This window comes from Lactuca virosa, chromosome 7, assembly GCF_052849685.1.
Source record: "Lactuca virosa cultivar CGN04683 chromosome 7, Lactuca_virosa_CGN04683_v6, whole genome shotgun sequence".
Lineage (NCBI taxonomy): Eukaryota > Viridiplantae > Streptophyta > Magnoliopsida > Asterales > Asteraceae > Lactuca > Lactuca virosa.
In genome coordinates this window covers 43239434-43247907 of record NC_136432.1, presented here as the reverse complement: position 1 = coordinate 43247907, position 8474 = coordinate 43239434, and positions in this window count along the sequence as shown.

The window sequence follows — 8474 nt, the reverse complement described above, 5'->3', positions numbered from 1 at the left end:
ACAACCCTCCTTTACAAGGGTGAACTCAAGTTCGGTCAAAGTCAAAGTCAACTTTGGTCAAAGTCAACCTCCAGTTGACTTGACTCGCTGAGTTGGTCCACCAACTCGTCGAGTCCCTATTCTTTCAAAACGATACAACCCCCGACTCTACTCGTCAAGCCTATCTTGAACTCGACGGGTTCTCCTTCAACCATAATATCGGGACCATCTTCAATCGACTCGCCGAGTTCGTCCTTGAAGTCGTCGAGTTCATCTCCCTCATATGAATGTGTCCAGTCTATGACTCGCCGAGTTGTATGAACAACTCGTCGAGTCCATCTTCATGGGTTGGGAGATTGCCTTGGACTCACCGAGTTTGCTCATGCACTCGTCGAGCCCCATGATTTCCAGGTCCATAGTCTCGTTCATCTTTGTTGAGTCCTCCTCTAGACTCAACCAGATCCCCCAAAACAGCAAAGGTCGGAGAACCATTACCCGAGTCGCCGAGTCTCAAGAATAACTCGCCGAGTCCACTAAAGTCCATGTCCATAAACTCGATTTCTGTTAAGCTCATCTCATCCAAAGGGTAGATCTGACCTCCTAGGGTCGATATAGCATGTAAAGTCACGAACTTTACGTCTATGCATGGGTCTTTACGCTCTAAAGGACCACAAATGATGTCTAGAAGATGCATGGGGCTCTCATGACCATAAAGTTGGCACCTTTATGCCATGAGACCCCTCCAAAATCCCAGATCTGAAGCCATAACTCTATATTACACCTCACAACCCGAAAATGGCTTAGAAAGCCCTAAATATACCAAAATCCAAACCCTAAAGATGATTAAACACGTGGGAGATCAAGAAGGAAGCTTTTTACCTTAAATGAACTGGAAATGGAACACAACCTCTGGATCTTCTAGCTTTAACTTGAACTCCCAAGCTCCTTTCCTCTTCTCAAGCTTCACAATCCACCAAAATGCACAAAATGGCCTTAGAACACTCACACAAGGCTAGGGTTTCAGGTTAAGATTCTCTGCGAGTTTTGTAACATCCGAATTTTCAGGGATATTATAGTGTATGTTGATCTTGAGTTTGAAGGAGAGACTCGACGAGTTGAGGGTCCAACTCGCCGAGTCGAGTCGAATTGCTCGCGTGGATTTAACGAATGGACTCGACGAGTCAGAGGAGGGACTGGCCGAGTAGGTGCTGGGCATAGAAACCCTAATTTCCCGGGTTTGGGACCTATTTAAAGGCACTTATAGCATCATTTGCGGCTACCTTCCCCTGAGAGAAAACCCTAATTGCCATTGGAGCTAAAGAGTGAGAGAGAAGCTCATATTATGGTTCTTGTGCATCATTTGAGGAAGAGCAGGAGGTTATCAAGCAAGGAGCTGGAGGTGAGGCTGTTGGATCCAGTGATTTCCTGTTCAGAGCTCCTGAGGAAGGTAAGAAGTCTTTACCTTTCTTCTTATTTTTGATAGATCTCATATCTATGGAGATTTAGGACTTTTTGCCATCTTTTGTTTGGGTTTTTGAGTAGCATGAGTTACCAAGAAGTCTAGACTTCAGATCTGGACTTTGTGAGGTCCAGAGAGTCTAAAGATTATCGCTTTATTTAGCCATATAAGAGTTATTATGGTTAATCATCCTTGTTAGAGTTATATTGGCATTATGAGCCCTATATGTCATGTTTCAACGTAAACCTTGCAGCTTTACGTGACAATCGACCCTAAGGATGGTAGATCTAGTGTTTGGGGTGATGGATCTGCCTTAAATCGTTTGAATGAGGAATCTGATCGAAGGGACTCGCCGAGTCCATGGCCTGACTCGACGAGTCGGTTAGGGTTTGTCCCGATGAGTTTGATCATATGATAACTCGACGAGTTGGGGGTTAACTCGATGAGCTGAGCTGGACTTTCTGGAGACTTCTGAGGAAAAGATGGGACTTGACGAGTTGCATGAGTGCACTCGACGAGTCAGGTCAAACATGGACTATTGACTTGAGTTTGACTTCTGTTGACTTTGGGGTTCTGGTCAACATGAGTGATGGAGACCATGAAGGGGTAAAATTATCTTTTATGTTGGGTTTTGAGCATTCTAACACTCCTATGGTGTACATGCAACCCTATAAACCTTGGATCTATGTTTTCTCCATTATACACGCAAATATTAACTATTCCAAGGTTTCATCCTAACTAGCATATTATGAAGCACCTATACTACAAAGTTCTAGTTAGATGACATACCTTTTGATGTAGCTTGATGTCTTCAAGCTTTAAGAGCTTAGCCCCAATAGTGTGGAAGCCTCAAATGGAATCACAAATCACCAAAACACCTTGGAAGAACTTGAGAGAATATGTATGCACACTAAAATCGGCCCACTCTTATTTTCACACACTTGTGCCAATTTTGTGAGCCAAGGACCCCTTTATATATTATGGAGGATTAGGGTTACATCCATGTAAACCCTAATACCCATGACCTTTCATTTACATAGGATCCATGGGTTAAAAGCTCCATGGACCATCCATGAAAGCTTAGCCCAACCTAATTGAACTTGGCCCATTCCATATATATAAGAGTCCATATTTAATTAGTTCTTTTTGATCACTTAATTAATTCTAAATTAATTCTTGATCAATACTAATTAAATAATATGATTCCATATTAATATATTAGAACTTATAATATATTAATATAAATCATAAATATACTATTCTCAAAAGACTATCCATATAAATTGTGTCGGTGAAGTGCAACCCAAATGGACCATGCCGGGTCGGGTCAAGTACATACCAAATATAGTTATGGACTTAGACATTAATCCAACAGTCTCCCACTTGGATAAGTCTAAAACTATTATTGAGTATGACTTCAAAACCTAACTGGCAATCGTAGCTCTTAAAGTCGTTGTCGAACTCTGACCTTGTCAATGACTTGTCCATTAGATAAGGGATCATATATTCCTCCATTCTAGATATCATATGGACTGAGACATGGATTATAATCATTCTCTTTGTCCATTTGTTGTTTCCAGATTTTCGATTTATGATGACTGACTGATTGAACAAATCAAATCAGTCCTGGCTTGGCCAAGCACTCACATGTGTCATCGCTAAATCATCGAGGGGCCCACAGATATCGCTTTTATCCCGAAGGTAAAAGGAATGGATAAACTTCGACTCATATGGCTTGTTCGAATACTTGTTGAATCATACACAAAGGCACGTTTTATAACATTGAGTTACCAAATGCGTTTTCGTGCAATCAATGTATAACCAACTCATAGTAACAACTCATATCTCTAGGTTTGAAGAATATAAGATATTATCGTCTCATGATCACTCGTGATAAAATCCATGAAGTGATTCAAATGAGCGCAGGTTGAATCCAATACTCAGAACTTATGAGCACTCATGAGTGTTGTAGCACCGCTTTGTCCACCAACTTGGACCTCTACAAACCAACCCATGACAGTCTTGATTCATATCTACTTCCAACATATGACCGAATGTGGATGGTTTGAATAACTTAGTCATTCAGGAAGAGCGACTTAGTTATTCTGAAAGTCAAAACATGCAAAGTGAAACACAAGAATAAATGAATCAAATATGGTATCAAACCCTATGAATATAAATAAACACTTTTATTTATCACCATACTGATTACTCATTATTCATTGTTTCGGTTTTATCAACTTTATACTTGAATTAAAAACACTAGTTGTCCCATGCTCCAAGCATGTACACTATGTTTTTCTTAAACAATAGCTTTGCCATGCACCAAGTATGTACTCTATGTTTGTCTATGATCCTTACTTTATGAAATAAACCAATTGAACATAATTTCAATGATTCTAATTTCACACTCCCAAATCCTTATCGAAAAATGTGAGAATTTCAAATTCCTATCATTTATCGAAATCTGTTTAGATTTTAAACTTATATGCACTGACCTTCCTGTAATGAATATGTACAAAGTCACAAAGACTTGTCAACAGTCATTTTAAGGTATTCCAATGGAGATCAACTCCATGGAAACTAAGTCTCATATTCAAAGTACATTGCTTTGGACATGCTTCTTGCATTAAGTTTTCTAATCTTACACAGATAACTTCCACCTATGGAGACAACTCCATATTCTCATTTTGACTATCACTTCTGAATAAGAGATGCCTCTTTTCAGAATATGTCAATATGGTCCTTCCAAAATTAGCACTATACTTCCAACTGTCCCTGAGCAACCAATCTTTGGTAAACCTCAGATTGTCCTCGACAATTGCTTAATCATTTTAGTCATATCCAATTCTAGACCTTTTCCCTTCTTAATGCCTCTGGGCATTTGGAAAAATTTAGAAATGACAAATATTATAGCACATGCAATCGATCCTGTACCCAAAGCAAATGGTACACGATTCAAGATGTCTCACATAAAGACATGATTCTAGACCAGTCTTTTGCTACAATATTTTTATTTGCCATGTTTTCAAAATTTAACTATGAAGAGGGATGTCGTAATCATAATCGAATTTTGAGAACGCAATATATAGAATTTCCTTAAGTTGAACCAATCCAACATGAAATTCATATATATATTCTTGACTAAAGATGATTAAGGTCTCAATCTAATCCTTTAGAACTGAAATGAAGTATATCCTCTCCCTTAATTATAGCAAAACAACTTTTTCAATCCCTGCAGCCTCACGAATTGAAACTTTTGTTTTCTATAATTAACATTGCTAACTTGCAACACTAACAATAATTATCATGCTCCCACTAACATGATGATTATTAGCATAACACTTATGCTCCCACTAGCTTTGACATGTACTCAGAAATCAGCTGGACTTCTACAAATCAATACTTTATTGACTTTCTTACCAAAGTTCAGATTTCTGATACGAGATGCTTTGATAAAACTTTATCAAAATCATACACCTTTCCTTAGATAGCATGCATGTGTGTCTAAACAATTTCAGAACTATGAAAATGGATGTCGTAATCATAGTCTCAATTGTTTAGACCTTTTCCCATCTGCTTCAAATCTACTTGGTGGAAGTGTTTCCTCACCATCATTTTCATGAATCGGAGAGAAACCTTATGACCCTTAGATTTTATGGTGTATGTGTTCTTATCCATGTGAATCGTCAAAACCATAGTCACAAGACAAGGATAATGACAAATCCAAACTCATATGGACTGAACTTATGCAATCTTAACTTCTTGCCACCTGGCAGTACAGGGTCTGCCATTGCTTCCAAGTTGTTATTCAACCAATTGAGAACTTTCAGAACTCCTATGCAAAGCCAACTTTAACTGCAATGGGCACAGAATATGTCAACACGATAGGTTATAAACCTCAAGTCGTGTGCTAGTGAAGAACCTCAGGTTTTATTCTTGATTAGTTCTTGAAATTCTTTTTAGGATCTTTAAGACTCCCACTATCCTCTTGACATATAAGACTATCTTGCCAAATATTCAAGAGATAGTGCCGATTCTTTATCAAGACAAACACTTCACACAATTGGCCTTAGTTGGTCTTTGTTTTATCCAAAACATCACAACTTACCAATTTCAAATGTACAAGAGTAGGACACTTTTACTCTTACATTTGACAAGTGTTTTAAACCTTTCTTTAACATATGTCAATCAAGTTACAATCTTGGAGTATGACTCTAAGAATTGTTTTGGAACGAAGTATGACTCATCTTCCTGATCTAACCATTTCAACAATTCATGACTCATCTTCTTAGTCATAAGAATGCACTAAGATGACCTTTAGAGGACTAATTGTGATATGATTTCTAAATCATTAAGATGATCACAAACATGATACTAAAGTACTCTCCCATCTTTTCAGATTTGAGAAAATTTTATATCTTTCTGCCTAATTTGATTCTTCCCATTCGTTGGGCCATACATTGAGACTTTTCCAATGTTTCAGAATTATACTTAAACTTGTAAGTATAACCATATTTACTAAACTTTAGTAAATCAAATAGTCTTAACGAGCTTTGTAGTGGACATGACCAGTGCACAAGAATGTGTACTCGATCCCTTTAGTCCTTCACTTGACTCACACATCCATGTGAACAAGTAATTAGTCTTGATTTTCCAATGCTTGAAAGTTCTCATTCATCATACTATTCAACTTGCATGATTCCAAGTTTCGGTCCAATTAAAACTTGGGCGATGAGCAACTTTCCTGATTTGGTAAATTTAGACACTACCACAAATGAAAGAATCAAATCCATTTTCCAATATTGCTGTCAGTGGAATCATATAAGCAACAATTTTCCACAAATGCCATTGTAAGGATACTTCAAATAAATAAAATTAAACAATTTTCTTTTATTTTAAAACTTTGCGGAAAAACTTATCCTTACAATCCACATGGAAAATTGTTGTTATCTATTCCTTAGCAATATATCATAACTTCTTAAGCAACTGCTCAAAATTCTGATGCGATCGAAATCCACCTTCGCGATCAGAATTAGCATATACTTCCTTTAAGATTTCTCTCTATTCTTTGATTCTTAAAACATCAACATGTGACCCAGTCTATTCATGTAATAAGGATCTCAGAATAGAACTTAACAGAGTTAGATAATGGGCTCTACCTGATGTAGAGTCAAACTTATTGACTTTAACATCCTTAGGTAAATTTGGCAGCTTTGCAATCAACGCCCCTTCCTTTGGCAAAATAAACATATGGACCCTTTGGTAATGGGACTATCTCAGACTTAGCCTTTCTCTTTACCATTTGGTCAACCGGGTTGACTATGGCCAATCCCTTTCCATTGGGAAGAGAATGCTTTTTCTGGATTTCCAGTGTCACCATTGTCACTGTCCATAAAGTTTTTGGGAAGTTGATCTTCTAATCAAATTTGCTTTACTATCGTTCCAAATCATTGCTGATTCAGCAGCACCAAGCAAATAGATATGATCATTAAGGTTCATGTCATAGTCTGTTTCATAGTAGTCCCAAAGGAACTCACTATGTGACTTAGAAAGTGATTGAACATCCAACTTTCTCAAGACTTTGACACCCAACTCTCCCGGCTTGTCAATATGTGACTTCATCTCTAAGATGTGATCACACATAGACCTTGCTTGCCATTAGGGCTTGAGTGACCTTGAACTTGTGGGTTAGGGAGAATAATTGGAGGAGGTGGAGGAAGAGAAGTATGACTTCCATGAGCCAAACTCGGGAAGTCATATTCATTAGGAAAGCTTGGTTTGGGAAGATCATTGTTGTCTAAACCAGACATCAACAATGGGAGAAATTCACGTAAAGTTGATTTAAGTCCTTAATATAACACCCAATATGATATATTAAGGCTAGGACCCAACAAACTATTTTATAACATGGAAGAGGGATGCCGTAATCCAAGCTATAAAATATTTGAAGGTAGGTGAATGACGATTCACCAATTTCCACCAAGATAAACGAAATGTATTATTAGGTTTTAATTGGTTTTGAAACTCCTAGATTCTTTTGAGATTCATTGAACTTTTCAATGGCATGTTTCAATCTCGAGTGTGCCCTTCAGGTTTTGTGACTGGGATGCCGAGGATCACAAAACAAGGTGTGAAGTAACCATGCAAATATACTTGGTACCCTTAATATTTACCCCTCAATCGATGTGCCGGTTAACCACACACGCTCCAACGATACTATCATAAACATTAAGTTACCCTTTGCCTACCTTGTTAAGTCCAGGTTAGTGTGCCGGTTAACCACACACGCTCCACTAACAGCTTAAACAAAGTGCAAAGTGTAATTTCATGGATTAGCACCTTATTCACATTTTCCTAAGTAACTAAGATTGGGAATTTATAAGTGTTTAGTTACTTAGTATTTATCATTATACTTATAATGAAGGGAGAATTATAGTCCTTGTCCTACCTGTTCGGCTAACGACCCTCCACCGGTCAAGGAAGCGGTGAGTGAGAGTGGACACCCATTAAACTGCCATTTTATAGGCAGTAATCTTATACCCCCCTTATAGACCGACTTCGTGAATGAGGCCTACTAATGGTAAGACGACTTGCTCTTATACATATAATATATTAAACTTTTAATATTATAATAGTATAAGGGTGTATTTTAGATATTTAAAATACTTGGTGGTTTAATCTATTAATTAAACTAGACTTTTAATTTAATTAAACTCAAACCATATATTTATGGATTTAATAATACTCTTTTAATTAAACGCTTTAATTAACTATTAATAAAGTCCATAAGAGTTAATTTGAACTATTCAACAAAACATCATAATTCCAATTATTAAACTTAAAATTAAAACCATTTAATTAATTGTTTAAGTTATGAACCCAAGAGTTTTAGAATTCAATTCTTTTTTTCATAAAAAACTTTTCTCAAATTCCAAAACTTGAGGGCAAGTTTTGTAATTCTTGAAAACCTTTGGATTCCATAACTTATGGAATTAATGGTGTTTTATGATGAAACTTTCCATATTCCATAACT